The following is a 17,506-nucleotide window of genomic DNA, read 5'->3' on the forward strand; positions in this document are numbered from 1 at the left end:
GCTTGGTCGTGCTCAGTTACCACCACTGATCCCTGAGAACGTGAGTACTCACTGAGATCCTGTCCCAGGCAACCTCGGGCCTCCCCTGGGTGGATCGACTGAGAAACCACGGTTCTTCAAATTCAGAACAACTCAGAAGATGTTTGTGCCACACGGCGTTCCCAAACTCACATTCAAAAGAGCTGGCTTCTTCTGAGAGGCCAGGGCTAGGTGGTGAAGACTTCCTTCTGAAAAGACAAACTGACACTTGGCTTCTTTTCCAGAGAATGAAGTTCTCAGACTCCAGGCCAGTAGATGAATCCTGAATAACCCATCACTGTATCAGACTCATCAGCTGAGACTTCAATCTCAGTTAGAACATAGCAGAGGTCCTAGCAGGGACTCCTATTTCAAACGGCGGTTGTCTGATAACTCCTAATTAACCCGCTTATAACAATCGTCAAAGGAAAAAGCACTTGTCATGCAATCAATAGCTAAAACAACATGATCATAATAAACTGGAAATAAATTCACCAAGTCTAAAGCAATTGGAGCTGGACTGAGGAAAAGTACCTCTTCTGTCTTTTACTCTGGAAACAAAAAGTGCATGGAAACAGTGGGAATATACTTTATATTTCCACCTGCTTCTGGAGCCCGAGTCCACACCAACTCAACAATGAACACTCGCTTCTCCAACGTGGCTGCGAGAATTCTTCCTTAGTTCCTGTTTCTCCCAGATCATTGCAGAGAACCTAATGCCCATGCCCCTTCTCCACCCCCTTCAGGCTGAGAAACATCACAGGCATGTAGACCAGCTTCCTAATGCAGCAGCTGCAGCACTTACAGCCAGGCACGGAGAGGGTCAGGCAGCAGGAACCCTGGGCATTTTGTGGATTGTGAAATTCCCCACATTCTGAACAAGAGTGGGAAGCCCGCTGTCTTCTCCTGTCAGTGGTATGTTCTCCTTCCCTCAGGGCCTGCCAGGAAGTAGGTGATGGGGCTTCTCCCACCGCCACTTTTCTCCTCTTGGGCCTTGGGGGTGAATAGGAGCATTAGGTGGAAGACATGAAAAAAAATCATCCTTCCAAATGTGCCTAAATTTACAGTTATTTTCAGGTCTTAAAAACTGTTGTAAAGCAAAAACTGAACAAAGAAACTATAGAACTAAATAATTCAATCAATGATATAGCCCTTATGGACATGTACAGAGTATTTCATCCATCATTGAGCAAATACACTTTCTTCTCAGGAGCTCATGGCTCCTTCTTCAAAATAGACCACATGCTGTGCCACAAAGAAGTCATTTGTAAATACAAAAAAATAGAGATACTACCTTGTATTCTATTAGACCATGATGGAATGCAATTAGAAATCGATGGTAAAATAAAAATTAAAAACTACTCCTACACCTGGAGACTAAATAATATGCTATTGAATGATGCAATGATAACAGAAGACATCAGGAAAGAAATAAAAAAAAATTCTTAGAGGTAAACAAGAACAACGACACAACATATCAACATCTCTGGGACACTCTGAAAGCAGTACTAAGAGGAAAGTTCACTGCATAGAGCTCATACATTAAGAAAAGAAAAAGTCAACAACTAAATGACCTAACATTACATCTCAAAGCCCTAGAAAAAGAAGAACAGGTCAACACCCAAAGTAGTAGAAGACGGGAAATACTTAAAAATCAGAGCTGAAATCAATGAAATTGAAACAAGAGAAACAATTCAGAAAATTGAGAAAACAAAAAAAGTTGGTTCTTGGCAGTGGTGCTGGGAGTCTCGTGGACGCGGCGCCCTTACTCGCCCTCGGGCGGCGGAGACGGGCCTTCTCACCAGCACCCGGGACCCAGCAGCAGCGGAGGCCGCAGCAGAGGCGGCCCCGCAGTCACTGCTACTGCGCTGGTGCATCCGCTCTGGCTCCCTCTTCACTGCACCATGGCTGATCAGCTGACGGAGGGACAGATTGCTGAAGTCAAGGAAGCTTTCTCCCTGTTTGATAAAGATGGCGATGGCACCATGACAACACAGGAACTTGGAACTGTCCTGCCGTCACTGGGTCAAACCCAATAGAAACCGAATTGCAGGAAATGATCACCGAAGTAGATGCTGACGGTAATGGCACCATTGACTTCCCGGAATTTTTGACTATGAGGGCCAGAAAAATGAAAGACAGAGAGTGAAGAGGAAATCCGTGAGGAGTTCCAAGTCTTCAACAAGGATGGAAATGGTTACAGCAGTGCAGCGGAACCACTCACGTCATGACAAACTTAGAGCAAAAACTAACAGATGAAGTAGATGAAACATCAGAGAAGCAGATGTCGATGGAGGCGGACTAGTCAACTATGAAGGACTGGTACAGGTGAGGACTGCAAAATGAAGACCTACTTCCAACTACTTTTCCCCCACTAGAAGAATCAAATTGAATCTTTTACTTAACTCTTGCAAAAAAAAAAAAAAGTTCATTTATTCATTCTGTTTCTATATAGCAAAACTGAATGTCAAAAGTACCTTCTGTCCACACACACAAAATCTGCATGTATTGGTTGGTGGTCCTGTGCCCTACAGATCAAGCTCCACACCAGTTTTACAATGTAAATACTATACTACCTTAATGAGAAGGAAGCATTTAGTGGACTCCTTAAAGTTCCATTTGCTAATGATTAATACACTGTTTGGGCTGGCCAGTTTTTCCTGCATGCAGCTTGATGATTAAGCACAATCAGGCATTTGTATTAAAATCAAAAAATGAAAAAACAAATTCAAGACCTATCAGATGGGTTCTAGTTCAATTTGTTAGCATAAATTGTCATAGCTGGTTTACTGAAAACACATTTAAAATTGGTTTACCTCAGGATGATGTGCAGCAAATGGGTGAAGGATAAACTGCTGAGACTAGCCCAGTAGTAGGACGAGTAGTAGGACGGTCCTCTTGTACTTAATGCGCTCTGACCCAGTAGTGATGGTGACACCTGGTTGTATACCTGCATACGTTGGTTTAGCATTGTCTGCTTTGAGTTAGAGTGAAATGGGTGTCAGGTTGTCACCTACACAAATTTTTAATAAGAAATCTTTCATCAAGGTAGCATCTTTGGACTTTGTTTTTAAAACCTTCTGAACCTTGACTTGGAGCCGGCAGAGCAGGCTGTGGCTGTGGACTTCAGCACAACCATCAACATTGCTGTTCAAGAAATTATGATTCATGTCCATTCCAAGTTGTAAATGCTAGTCTTTTTTTTTTTTTCAATAAAAAGACCATTAACTTAAAAAAAAATTTGATTCTTTGAAAAAGTAAACAAAATTGATAAACCCTTAGCTACACTAACAAAGAGAAGGAGAGAGAAAACTCAAATTACTAGAATTTGTGATGAAAAAGGATAGATCATGACAGACACCATTGAAATACATAACATAATTAGAAGCTACTTTGAAAATCTATCCTCCAACAAAATAGCAAATATTGAAGACATTGACAAATTTTTAGAGACATATGATCCTCTCAAACTGAATCAGGAGGGCATATACGATTAAACAGATCAATTTCAAGCACCAAAATAGAAGAAGTCATCAAAAGCTTACCAACCAAGAAAAGCCTGGGATCAGATGGATTCTCAGCCAAATTCTACAAGCCTTTTAAAGAAGAACTAATACCAATACTCCTCAAAGTATTCCAGGAAATAGAAAAGGAGGGAACCCTTTCAAACTCATTTTATGAAGCTAGTATCACTCTGATACCAAAACCAGACAAAGACGCATCAAGGAAAGAAAACTTTGGACCAATATCTCTGATGAATATAGATGCAAAAATCCTTAACAAAATTCTGGCAAATTGCATACAGAAGCATATTAAAAAGATAGTGCACCACAATCAAGTGGGGTTTATCCCAGGGATGCAAGGTTGGTTCAACATCCAGAAATCAATAAACGTAATTCATCTCATCAATAGTCTTAAAGTTAAGAATCATATGATTATTTCAATAGATGCTAAGAAAGCATTTGAAAATGTAAGTTCATACATATTTTTAAATTTTTGGAAGGACAGAAATTGGTTATATAAAACTTCTAAAACTTATAAATGAAAAAAACAAAGCAAGGAAACAAAAACTCATAAAACAACAAAAACACGAAGGAAAGGTTCGACTGCAGGGAAGCAGGTCAGGTCTCTAATCGTGAGTGAGTCCCAGACTGGATTCAAGTCTAGGGATGATGTGCCCGTGGGCTATGGAGACAGAAGAGCTCAAAGAACTGCAAAATGAAGGACAGAAAACGTGTCCCAGCAAACGGTGGGTCCTCTGCTCACTGCTGCAGTGGATGGCTCTTGGGACTCTCCAAGGAAAGAGAGCCAGCCTCACAAGGGGCGTTTAACCTGGAGGATGGGAACAAATGCATCCTGTTGCCACGGGTCTGTATGAAAATTTCACATCTCTTTCAATTGTTCGCGGCAAGTCTCAGAAACCAGAGGACATGAATTCCTTGGGATCCAGCTGCCACCCAGCCCTTCCCCAAGGCGTGTAGCAGACAGCATAGTGAGGCTGGTTCAGTGAGTACATGGAAGAAGGCTGAAATAGGTAAGGATGTAAGAGACTTGATCGGAAAGCCGGTGACGGGAAGAAGCGATTTTGTGGAATCCTCAAGCTCCTTTTCCATACAAATCCAACATATAGTGTAATCCCAATCAGATAACGGTGGAATCAAATGAAAAAACAGAAACAACAGATATTGAAGGAAGGAACTATGGGTAGAAATTTTTGTTTTGTTTCTTAAGGAGGGGCATGGGGAGGGTCAAGTCTATGTTACAAGCATGGGTCATTTAATAAATCATGGACAAGTTGGCTAACTCACTACGTGAGGGTGTGGGGGAGAGCAGGTAGCGTCTTCATATTGGAATTCTAAAATTTTTTATGGATTAAAGGTAAAAACATAAAAAATAAATGGCAGAAAAAATGTAGGTGAATATTTATATAGCATCAAAGCAGAAAAGTCTCTGCTCAATCAAATACCAATGGTAGAAATAATAAGGTAAAATAGCTGTATTTGATGTTGAGTTGGTCAGGTCTCCATCCTTGCAACAAAATACCAGAGATAAACAACTTTAAAAAAGGAAAGGTTTAATTTGGCTCCCAGGTTTGGAGGTTTCAGTCAATGGTTGGTTGGGTGCTTGCTTTGGGGCCTCTGGTGAGGCTGGACATTGTGGTGGAGCAGAGCTGCCCACCTCCTGGCAGCAGGGGGCAGAGAGAGAGGAATGCGTGGGGTCCCCACATCCCCTTCAGAGGCTTGGCCCCCATCACCTAACTTCCTCCACGTAGGCCCTACATCTTTTTTCTTTCTTTTGATTGATTTTTGTAGTGTGGAGGATCAAAGTCAGAGCGTTGCTCCTGCTGGAGGACCCTTAGTCCTAGGCCCTACTTCTTTAAGGTTATCATTCCTCCAAATGGTGCCACAGGCTGGCAAGCAAGTCTTGAACTACGAACCCTTGAGGGACATTCCAGATCCAAACTATAGCAGATGTCATGAAAAATTTGATCTTTAGGCTATTCACACTACTTTAAAATATACAGACATTTAATCCACTAAGAGAAAAAAATCAGTACTATGTATGAAATACAGAGTCTTATCTTTAATATGTAAAGAGCACTTATAAGTCAATCAGAAGAAAGTAAATACACCAAAAGAGAACACATGCCAAGGAAATTGTCATTAAATTAATAGCACATTTTTCCACTTATAATCAAAGAAATTAAAACTAAAACAATAAAATACCTTTTTTAAATTATCATGTTGATAAAAAAGTTCTTGATTTTTAAGATTAGAGTGATTAGGAAGGAAACGGTTTTTGTTAATGCTGGTGAATATCTAAATTAACCTTCATGTGGATCAACTTTTTAAAAATTCTAAAATCATTAAGAAAAAATATTCACATTTATAAGTAAAGAATGTTGTTTATAACATGGTTTAGGTTTATATTTGACTTTTTGTAAAATAATTTTATATGAAAATTATAATTAAGCAAAAAATATTTTGTAATTAATACAAATTACTCTTGAAAGAGAAAACAATAAATAGTAGATCTTTCACTAATTTGAAACGACTGGATTTAATATTGTCCTCTCCCCATAAAAATTTTAAAAGCCACTGAAATTCCACTGGTATTACTGACCTAAATTCTGTGTCTGTTTCCATTATTTGCAGACCTTCTATGGGAGATATGAAGAAGAGTACTGTCTGCAGCAATCTTTTGAATACTCTTTATTTGGATACCAACTAGGATTTAGCTAGGTGGGCCGAGGAAGAACAGGCAGGAATCGTACTGTATGCTGCATAGATTTTTATAAAGCACACTGCTTAGTAGTTTCAGGGCTGGTCACTGTGTGGAACGTGTTCTCATTATCATGTGCATGATGAGGTATAAACCACATGCAAGTGCAGAAGGGCAGTCAGACCTTTTTTCAAGAATGTGAGTCCCCATTCTGTCTGTCTGCTTTCCTTTCCCTGAGGTTGGCGTTCTTATCATGTCTTCATCAAGGATGAAGTTCTAGACAAGCGAACTAAACATATGCTCGAGCATCTCACCTTGGAAGGAAAGGGAATGAGACCAGATTGAGAGCGGCTCGTGCCTCTTGGAGACGGTAGAACCAGCCCATGAGGAGCACAACTGCTTTCTGCAGAGGCGCTGGTCCCCAGCATAGCTAACGGTTCAAACTTGTGGGCCTACCAAAAAATGCGTAAGTTGTGTGCCAATGAGAAATAAATCCCCATTTCCCTGACTTAGAAGGAGCGAGTCAATGAGAAGTCAGCGCCTGTGTTTCATGGGGCAGTCCCAGGGGACGTGGACCACAGGCAAACAATTCCCAATTTCAAATAACCAGCCAAGGAAGAGCACCAGAAGAGGACAGACCTGGTCAGGTCACCCAGGATAATCTGCTTATTTAGGAGAGGTTTGCAATCCAATTTCACTCCCCAGCTTCCCTTGAAATGAATAAAGGAGGAACCCAGGATCCATGGAGTTGGATCCAAGAGGAGGTGGCTCTGCACTGCAGCCATTCCGTTTGAAAGGCCACACACGGAGTCAAGATCCAGGTGACTAAATTGCTTACATAACTGCTAAACACTATGCATCATCTGTAACTTTCCAGAGGAAGAACTGATGTCAGTTCACAAATTCAAGACCATGGAGAGCTAATGACCATGTCCACAGGGCGACCCAGGAAAGCAGGAGGTGTGGACTGGGGCTGGGGAACCCAGAGTAGAGGCGGAGGGGTAGAATTGAGGGTGCTCTTCAGGACCCAGGTGAGCCGGACTGTCCATGTCTCAGCCTCATAAGCACAAAGGGGAAAACCCCCTACCATGTCCAGACTTAGGAGTGTCTAGGGTGGCTAAACAGGATCACTGGGGACACTTGAAAAACAGATGCTAAGTCCAGAGAAGCTAGTGTGGAAGGTGGCCTCCTGCACTGCGCCCTCAAAGTGATATTGGACATTTAAGATGCCTCCGTGTTGAGTGCGGGGGGCATCCTGCACCACCCATCTTGCCGTCTAGGCCTGGCCCTTCCTGAATCATCAGGTCACTATATGCTCAGGCTTTTCCCCCAAATGTCAAGAAAGAAACCTGCGCTTCCCAGCAGTGATTCTTCTCCTTGGTCTTTTACTTCAGAGTAATCTCTAGAATTCTTTTTTAGGTTTATATGGAAAACTAAAAGAGCAGACTTTGACGAAAAGGTAATATCTTCCTAGGATAAGGGATGCGGGGGGGGGGGGGGTGGGATTTAGATTTTATCAAGCCTTGAAAGCTGAAAGCAAAATGTGGTTCCAGTAGCTTCTGAGACTCAGCCCGAGGGGCAGGTGTGATTCTGAACTTTCAAGTCTGAGTAAAACCAATTCTCTTTCTAAAAGCCTATGGCTTGTCTGGCTTGATTTATCTGATGGTGCCATTTGTTCAAAGGACAATGGAAGGGGTGTTTTTTGAAGAATAAACTTCTACAGCAGGTAAAAATTTTCATCTTCTATCAAATATGACTTTAACAGTAACGCAGCAACCCCTCTAAGCCCTGAGCTCCAGGGGGACATGTGGGAACAATGATATCCCGGTCCTGGCTGAAGACAGAAGCAGCTGGTAGCTGTCCAGGCACAGCAGAGCAGAACATGGTGGGCAGGGCATAGCTCATTCTGTGGGCAGCTTCGCTCACGCTGGCAACTTGCCTCGTTCATCACATATTGTTAACTCATTAGAGTTAATAAATTCCCAAAATATTTCCATAATTATGCACAATATTATCAGCATCATAATTGAAAAAACCACTGAAATCATTCAAAAAATGAGCCCATTTCAACATTGAGCTTTAGGATGCCGGAGTCTACATCTAATATAGAAACAGAATGAAAGCACGTGGGTAGTCTAGGTGATTGAAGAGATAAGTGAGTTGGTGGAGTGTGTTCAAAGTGCATTTTGTTGTGTGTTGTTGATTTACTATCAACGTAAGAATCAGACAGCGTTCTTCCTAATTGTGACTAGAGTCTTAGTGACCTAGCAGGATGGTCTTCAGGATTCTCGAACAGAGTGCACATTAGCAGTGCTATCAGCGGAACTGTGCCGTCCCTCTGCAGGAAGGAGGGAGTCCTAACCCTAGTACCATAGAATGTGACCTTTGTGTCTTTGTAGAAGTAATCAAGTTAAAATGAAGTCACTAGAGTGCACCTGAACCACACATGATGGTGTCTTTACAAAGAGGGGGGACTTGGACCTCGAGAGAGGGTCTCATAAAGGGGAGTTGTGTGAGCAGACACAGGAGAAGGTGGCATCTACAAGCCAATGAGAGTGGCCGGGAGGGCTCCTTCCCTCATGGCCCCCAGAAGGAACCAGGCCTGCTGGCAGCTTGGTGCAGGTTTCTGACCTCAGAACTGCAGGTCAAAGTATTTGTGTGGTTGAAGCCACCCGGTGTGTGGTGCTTGTTACGGCAGCTGTAGCAAACCAATACAGGTGGTTAATACCAGGTCCTCCGTAGCTCTGCTCATGTAATGTGCCAGGATGATGGAAGAAGGCAGGCTTTTAAAGGAAGTGCAATAATATTAACAAACAGTAAAAGTGGATCAATACCCCTTGCTGCAGATTCCGAATGCCTTAGGCTATTGGAAAAGGAGTCATGATGTGGTTTCCTGTTGGAGAAAATCAGACTCCTGACTGAGAAGGCTGGGTGAGAGATAGCCTCAAGGGAGACGGCTTGATCTGGCCATGGAGAGATGCCCAGCGCTGCTGAGAAATTCTGCCTGGAAAGGTCCTCATTGCCGCCTCTGGGGCAGAGGGTGGGCAGACCCTCCAAGGGAAGCTTCAGAGCTGTAGGCAGTGAAGGAAGGGGAAAGCAAGGGCGGTAGGTGGCTCTTCTAGGATCTGGGGGGTCGGGGTTGGGGGTCGGTGTTCAGCTCCAGAAATGGACTGTGCAAAGAGTGCCCTCTCGTGCCTGGGGTGATGCCGCAAGGCGTGGGGAGAGCCCTGGAAGGCTTGGCAGTTCTGCTTCTCATGAAGGACAGCAAGGTGACCAATGAGACTAGTGGGTCTGCTGATCTCCAGAAGATATTTTCCCAAAGGCAGCCCCTCTGGAAGTCACTCCACGCGGGAGCTCCTAGAATTTATCTGTGCTGACTCTTGTTTGTGTGTGTGTTTGAGGGGTAGATAGACCTTGGTAATACGCTGGTGGCAAAAGTGTTTAAACAATTTTTCACCCCTGTCCAAATCACACCAATGCAGGCTCAGAAAAAAATATCTTAACAATTTAAGGATTTCTCTCTTGGGTCCATTCTGATCCAGGAGGAAATTTCCAGAGCTATTCACCACCCAGGGAGTTTCAATCGTTTGGGATTAAGAAGTATAGAGCGTTTGCATTGTTACCTACCAAGGCATCAGCAAGCCAGGCGTTGAATAGACTCGCACTAAACGTGATGTGAACCTAATATGCAGATGGCAACAGGCTGGCTTGGATACCTTCAAGTTTACTTGAAGGTCAGGCCACGCCAGGGCTCAGCACAACCCCCTGCTTGTCCCCTGGAAGCTGGTAGGGAGAGGATCTGCCGTGTCTCAGGGTATCTTCCGTGGGGATGTTGGCAGGCTGGATTTCAAAGCCAAGGGCCTGCCGTGATTCTGGGGAGGCGTGGGGAGATGTGCAGTGGGAAGGTGAGTCTGCGGGCCCCGGAGTGGAGACCTGGAGGCTCCATAATCTCTCCTGAGGTGTATGGGGGATGTCCACCGATCCTCGGCAGGAGGAGGAGAACCTCTCAGGAAGGGCTTCATCTGAGCCAGTAGTGTCCATGTGCGACTGCAGATGGTGTCCTGGAGGGGGCTGTGGGAGCATGAGCAGTCCTCAGGCCACGCCCACTGTCGGTGCTGGACACCTGCAGCAAAGAGCCTGAGGGCGGGCCAGTGTGGGCAAGGGGTCCGCCGAGCTGTCCCAGTGGGCTGAGGAGGAATCTCGCCTCCGTGAGAAGGTTCTGTGGCCAGGGCCCAGCAATGGGTCTGTGCTCCACTCCTCGTTGGTGAGAACTGTATGAAACCACAGGATTCCCGGGCAGTGTGAGAGAGCTCATCACGGCAGACGATGGCATCTTACCTGGGGTCATCTACGAAAGCCTCTTCCCTTCCCGCCTCCTGCTCTCTGCCTACTAGACTCTTCTGTGGCCCCAGAGCCACTGAGACGGTATTTGATGGTGTGCAGGGAAGATTACTTGCACAAAGTAAAAGCATTTATTTCAAAAGCACAGAATTAAAGCACAGTTTCTTCAGGGCCCAAGGATCCTTGGGGAAGATGAAGGTGGAATCGAGGTCTCAGGTGCTGTCTCAGGTGGTGTCTCTGGGTGTGTTGAGAAGAAGGCAGGTCTGAGGACAGGGACTGTTTTGTGTTCTGGACTCAGTGCGTCTCCTGGGACAGCAGGAAGACAGTGTGGATCTGGACTGTACTGCCTGCCCTTTCCACCAGAGCCACCACTAGAATTTCAGGAGTGTGTGTGCGTGTGCGTGTGTGTGTGTGTGTGTGTGTGTGTGTACTGCCTTAGGCACAAGACACACAGCTTGACAGTCTTGGTGTTTGGTTCCTCTATTTTGCTTTGCAGCCTGCTGTAGCTGGAGATGGGGAGAGGAAGGGGTGCAGACCCCCAGCGGGTCTTTATAGACCCACAAATCTGCAGCAGGCAGATCTTCTTCCTTCCATTTTTCAGATGAACAACTTGAAGCTCAGTGAGGTTAAACGGTTTGAGCAAGGTCAGGAGTGATTGGACCTTGGTGAAGAGCTTGGATCCAAATGTAGTTCTGTCCACTCCCTAGCCCTGTCCAGGTCCTGCTTGTTTTATTGCACTGTTTCCAAGGATGTCTCTGATGTCCATGGAGAGAGAGTGTAGACTCCCTTTAAGCAGAATGACCCACCGAAGGGCTCGAGGCTGGGTCCTTTCTCCCTCTGGCCTCTGCCTGGGCTGCTTCAGGACAAGGTGGTTATGATGGGTTCTTACCTCTAAGCTTGAAAGTGTAAATGAGGCTCAAGCTGGAATCACGCTGTGGAATTATTTTTTTAAAACTACCTTTATGAAGAGAGGCACTTTCAAAGAGCATTGTTCCCCAAGTGTATCCACATATGGAACACTGAGTGAATTCAGTAGGAAACTAAAAGGATTTGGGGACTTTCACCAAAAACGTTAATTTATATGCACACTCGTTGCCAAGTGAGATTTGCCAATTGTAATATTTTATTCAATTCCTTTCTTCTTAGGAAGAAAAATATTCATGCAAAATATTCTGGAAACAACTAATTTCATTGCCTGGAAGAGCAGAGGGGCTGTGGGGGTGGGTGAGGAGAGATGATCAAACAACCTTCAGTGAAAATCAAAATCCAAATGGCTGCACATAATGAAGTTGCTATTTTGCCATTTGGCTTGTTTCAATGACTGCCCATTTTAGAATCTCCTTTTGTTAAAAGTGGTAAACAAAACCTTTGAAATGCGAGTTGCTAGGAAGTCTTTCCATCACAGGAAAAATTCTGAGTCTAGGCCCTCTTGTCTGTCTGTCCCTCTCTTGTCTGTCCCTCTCTTGTCTGTCTGTCCCACTCTTGTCTGTCTGTCCTATTCTTGTCTGTCTGTCCCACTCTTGTCTGTCTGTCTCACTCTTATCTGTCTGTCCCTCTCTTGTCTGTCCCACTCCTGTCTCTCTGTCCTCCCCGTCTGTCTGGCCACCCTTGCTCTGTGCATAAGATCAGCCCTTCCTTTCCTCCTCCCTTTGAGCTAAACGCCGTGTGCCTATCAAGGGCTCTTGAGATGCTGCTCAGTCATTTTTCTTCCTTCCTGGTGCCCACTCTTTCCAGGCCCTCTAGACGTAGATGGAGACCTTGCATCCTCTGGGATTTCTGAGGAACTCTGAGTCTGTTATGTGCTGGGAAGTTGTGCCAAGTACCAGCACTGTGCTGGGGTGTTGGAGGGAAGCGTTCTCGTTTCTCAGATAATGTTTAATATTTTTCTAAAAAAACCTTTTTTAGATGTCGACAGACCTTTATTTTATCCACTTATTTATACGTGGTGCTGAGTCTCCAAGCCAGTGCCTCACACATGCTGGGCAAGCGCCAGCCGGAGCCCCAGCCCCAGCCCCAGCCCCAGCCCCAGCCCCAGCCCCAGCCCCAGCCCCAGCCCCAGCCCCATGTTTAATGTTTAATGAGCTTTGTTTATTGGCAGAAAGCGGAGCACAGAGGAGAAAAGAGCAGGGAGCTAGGAATTCTAAAACGAATCAGTATTTGAAAGTATACTTGGAGGAGATGATTAATAACAATATTCAGGGCCTATGTAGCTCCTTAACAAGGAAGGGGAACCCGGAAGGGGAAATCCTTTCTGGTTCCTGAGGAGTGGGTGAGAGCCTTGTGCTCAGTCCGCCATGTTTTTCTCCATGGCGGCCTGCAAGTCCACTTCCCAACCCTCTGCCAGCTCCGCCTCAGGTCTGCAGGAGGAGTTCTAGCCTTTTCCAGGCTCTGAGGGGAGGGCCATGTTTGAGAATAGCAGCAGAGCAAGGGCTGGGCCCGTGTTTGGGGAGCTGGGGAGGGAGACGGCCTGTTCGGGAAGGTGTCCTCAGGGTGTCCTCAGGGCCACCGAGCTGCGTGCTTCCTTCTTGAGGGCCCCAGGCCCTTCTGCACTTGAAGGCATTTTAACTCAAAATTCCTCCTCTGTGCCCCAGGGTGGAGGAATGACCTTAATGGAAGCAGTTACTCACGTAAATACGGACACTTCTGCAGCTGCCGCCTCGGGTGGGCTTGCCCGGAGTGAACCTGGTTCCACTCAGAATATCAACAACCAAGAAATGCAGGGTATATAGTCTCTCACATCGCAGATTCATAAATTTTTCATATGTTGCAAGAGCACTTCTTCTGTAGAAGTTTTAGACACTTGAAGGTTTCAGTGTTACCCTTTTAAAGTATAGAAGATTGTGTTTCTTGATTTCTAGCTTTTTACAATAAACACTTAGTAGAGTTCTGAGTTGAAGATGCTTGTTAATTCTTGCAAAGTATTTCATTATTCCTTTTATTAGGAATAATGGACCCTACACAGCTTTCCCCGAAAGAAATGTAAGTATGATTTTTCATTTTTGTTCTAACTATCTCTATGACAGCTCTGGAGTATTCTAGAAAATTTTTTAGTTCTCCTGTTGGTTACAGTAGAAGGTCCTGATGCTGGTGTGAGTATGTGGCATCTCTATCCAGGTCCTTTGTTGTCACAGTAGAAGGACCTGAAGTTGGTGGTATATATCCCTGCCCAGGTCCTCTGTCAGAGCAGAAGGTCCTGAAGTTGGTGGCGAGCATGTGCATCTCTATCCAGGTCCTCTTTTGTCACAGTAAAAGGTCCTGATGCTGGTGTGAGTATGTGGCATCTCTATCCAGGTCCTCTGTTGTCACAGCAGAAGGTCCTGATGCTGCTGGTGAGCATGTGGTGTCTCCATCCAGGTCCTTGCTTTATGTAGTAGAAGCTTTTATGCTGATGGTGAATATGGAGTCCCGGTTTTAAGCAGACTCCGGAAGCGATTCAATAAGAAAGGGAAATGTCATCAAAATAAGAAACCATAGAGAAAAATCATAATGAATTTCAATAGGAGTAATAACCCATGTAATAAAAAGTAAGGAATTAAAATTAAGTATGTTTCTCCACTGTGTATTTCTTGAATGGTTTCAAAATTAAAATGCTCAGAAATAATATCTGAAGATATAATGATTAAGAGTTTTCAAAAATCTTTAAAGTATACCAGTTTATAGATTCATGGAGTTCCGTCAAGTCTATGAAATAAATTTTCAAACTTTGTTCTGTAACATAATAATATAGTCGAAAACCAAAACCAAAGAGAATATCTTAAAAACAGAGAACAAAGACACATTCCGTTCATGGGATCAACAGTAAGACTGACAGCAGATGCTCAAAAGAAGCAATAAAAGCTGAGGATAATTGAAGAATGTTTTTAAAGTACTCAACAGAATATTTTTGCCAACCTAGTATTTTGTATATTGCTGGAGAGAAGAATGGTGAAACACATTCTTTTAGGCAAACAAGAATTTCAGAATTTATTGCCAGCAAAACTTGGATTTAGCCGGGAACAAAGGAGAAGTAGAAAAATAGTACATGTAAGGTTCTAAGTGTCTGTGCATCCAAGTTGCAAATTACAATGTATTGGGGAGAGCATTGCGGGAATTCAGGTCGTTTCGGAGTAAGTAAATTTCTCATCCTCCTTGCCACTGTTATGATTATAGTTATTGTAAAAACAAAATTCAGGCTCTGGTCATTCCTTACCAACACATAAGTGTCCTGAGTTGTGGAGAGTGGGTGTCAAGGAATTCAAAATAGATATATGAAATTTTTTTTTTCTACAGACCCTCTTCCATATTCAGCAAATGGAGTCATATATGCCCACGTCTGAGCATTTGGCCTTGTAACGGAGTCTCATTCTGGCGAAATGGAAAAAGATGTAAGGTAACAGGATGGAAAGGATGGGAAAATGCAAGAGGTGGATGAAAGGGTGAATGATACGGCTTCTGGTGCGCTTGACTGTGAGCGTTCACCAACGCATTTTATTACCACTTCAGACGGGACTCCTAGTCTGAAATGATAACGTGGTGTGGGTTGCTTCACCTTGGAGGAGTGAGATGAATCACTTCTGTTTGGCAAAGCACATACTTTTAAAATTTTCTTCTGAGTCAAAAAAATGTCTTGCTAAAAGCAAGGAACAGTCATTAGAATATTTTATTTTTCTTTGATGATGCCTACCATTCATCAGTATTCTTTGCATGGATTTATTCTTATGGTTTCAGTTTGAAGGGCTGAGATGAGTTTTCTTAAGAACTAAAATTGAAATGAAGGGGAAGTTGTGGGAAAGAATACCTTACTATGGATTTCTGGGGAAGAAATTCACCCTTTCTCCTCTCCAGCTGTGTTTCAACCTCTCAAAATGGAAGTTTCTGGGGAGGGACAGTGGTGAGTTCATTCCGGGGTGAAGAGCCTTGGGAACTTCTCTTTTGGGGACTGTGATGTATGACTTCTGCTCATCCCCTGAAAGCCACTGTGTGCCTTGATAGGCATTAGGTAAACAAAAGGAGTTTTTTTTTTTTTTAATTGAGGAGGAATGAAAGATGAAAGTGCAGGGTGCACATTTCCTATTGGAGCCGCTCCTGACTTTAGTTGAGATGGCCTGGCTGGCGAGCGTTCTCTGGGGGCTCCTGCTGGCGAGCCTTCCCATCTCAGCTCTGCTCTCACTGTGCTTCCCGGCTGGAGAACTCCTCGCCCTGTTTCAGGAAATGGCTAACTGGTGAGTGGCACTGGAGGAGCAAGTCTGGAGGACAGCATGGGCTGTGTGTGATACGGTGTGTGTGCAGAGCACGGGGCTGCGTGTCCCAGGACCTGAGATCAAGTTTTGGTTAAGGTCCTCACCTGGTGGCTGACTTCTGAGTCTCCTTCTTCTGCATCTGCAAGTGGGACTACTAGGTACACCCTGCCTGTTTCAGAGAGTGTGCTCGTGAAGGTCAAGTGTAAATGTTCACGTGAAATAGCTTTGGCAAGTCCAGAAAGTGCAGAATACAACAGAAAGATATTCCCATGGACTGAAATGCTGGTGCCAGCCCGCAGGAAAGCTCAGCCTTATGGAGGACGAAGAGGATGCCAAGTTCATGGCCAAGCCCCACAGTGGTTTACTTGCAGAGCGTGCCTCAAAGGGCTAACCTTCGAAGGATAACTTGTGGGAGGGAGCTCTCGGGAAAGAAAGGTCAACAAAGCGCCGATGCGCCTCCGTCGGGCCCCCAGTAGACAAAGTTGGACCCCAGCAGAGGGTCTGGATCTCATCTGAAAAGTGAGCTATCTGAGCTCTGGGTAGGGTTTGCTGAGGTTTGGATGTGGTTTGAGTGTGTCTCACAAAGGCCTCTGTGCAGGAAGCTTGGTCGGCGGTGTGGTGCTGTCCCGGTGAGGGCACCTTTAAGGGAAGAGGCTGGTGAAAGGTGATGGGGGCACTGTTCTTGGAAGGGATTAATGCTGGTCTCAAGGAGTGAGTGAGCTTTCATGAGAGTGACTTGTTATAAAGCAAGGCCACCACCCCCACCAAGACACTTGGGGTGCCATGGTGTTTGGACTCCAGCCACAAGAACTGTAAGTCAAATAAACCTTTTTACTTTTTAAAGTACCAAGTATATGAAGTACCCACTATCTATTATTTTCTTTCTTTTTTTTCTTTAGCAACAGAAAGAAGACAAATACATGGTCCCAGTGGAGAAACCCTGCCTCCTTGTTGTTTGTGGTTCTGTTTACCATGGTAGAAAAGCAGATGCAGAAAAGTCTAGCAGTGAAATGATGTGATGGTGTAAAAGCAATTATGCCCAGGGCAGAGACGGAGAAGACTTCCCCAGGCACCTGGAAGCTGGATCTTGAAAAAACAGTATGAACTCTCTAAGATGGTTAGGAGGTAACCAAATAACCTTTTGGTCATATCAAAATAATGTGAACAAACCATCAATTGGACTTTCAGGATATATTACATATATTCATCAGATATTTACCAAGGAAATAGTCCTGAACACAATAGCATACTTCACCTTTGCTACATGACCATTGTTTTCTTAATAAGGGCAAAATTCTTGAGCTGAGTTTACATAGAAAAACAATTAAATGGCTTTCTGAGACATACTGTAAACCTTAGGCTTTATTTCTCTATTTTATGCTGGTGGATGTGATGCGTAGTTTTTGTGTCCATTCAACTAGGGTAGAGCACCCAGTTGTCTAACCAAACGCTAACCTAAGAGTTGCCATGCAGGTGTTTTGTAGATGAGTAACATTTACGATCAGGTGACTTTAAGTAAAGTTTACCCTCCATGGTGTGGGTGAGCCTAAGCCAAGCAACGGAAGGCCCTTAAGAGCAAGGCCTGAGTTTCTGCTGTAGTGATTCACCTCTGGTGAGTCACCTCACGGTCTCTCTGCTGAGAGTGCCATATGCCAAGGTCTCTGGAGAGCCTTAAGGGATATGGAAACAGGCTTGGGTGTGGAGAA

The 17,506-nt window shown here is 44.4% G+C and overlaps 1 pseudogene across 1 annotated transcript; it reads left to right on the forward strand.

Moving 5' to 3' along the window:
* Positions 1–1,922: 1,922 nt before the first annotated feature.
* On the forward strand, positions 1,923–2,364 carry LOC306671019 (calmodulin-like; annotated as a pseudogene). Its single transcript has one exon. The product of its transcript is annotated as a calmodulin-like (transcript).
* The last annotated feature ends 15,142 nt before the right edge of the window (positions 2,365–17,506 follow it).

Source organism: Sciurus vulgaris, assembly GCF_902686455.1.
Source record: "Sciurus vulgaris genome assembly, chromosome: 10".
Lineage (NCBI taxonomy): Eukaryota > Metazoa > Chordata > Mammalia > Rodentia > Sciuridae > Sciurus > Sciurus vulgaris.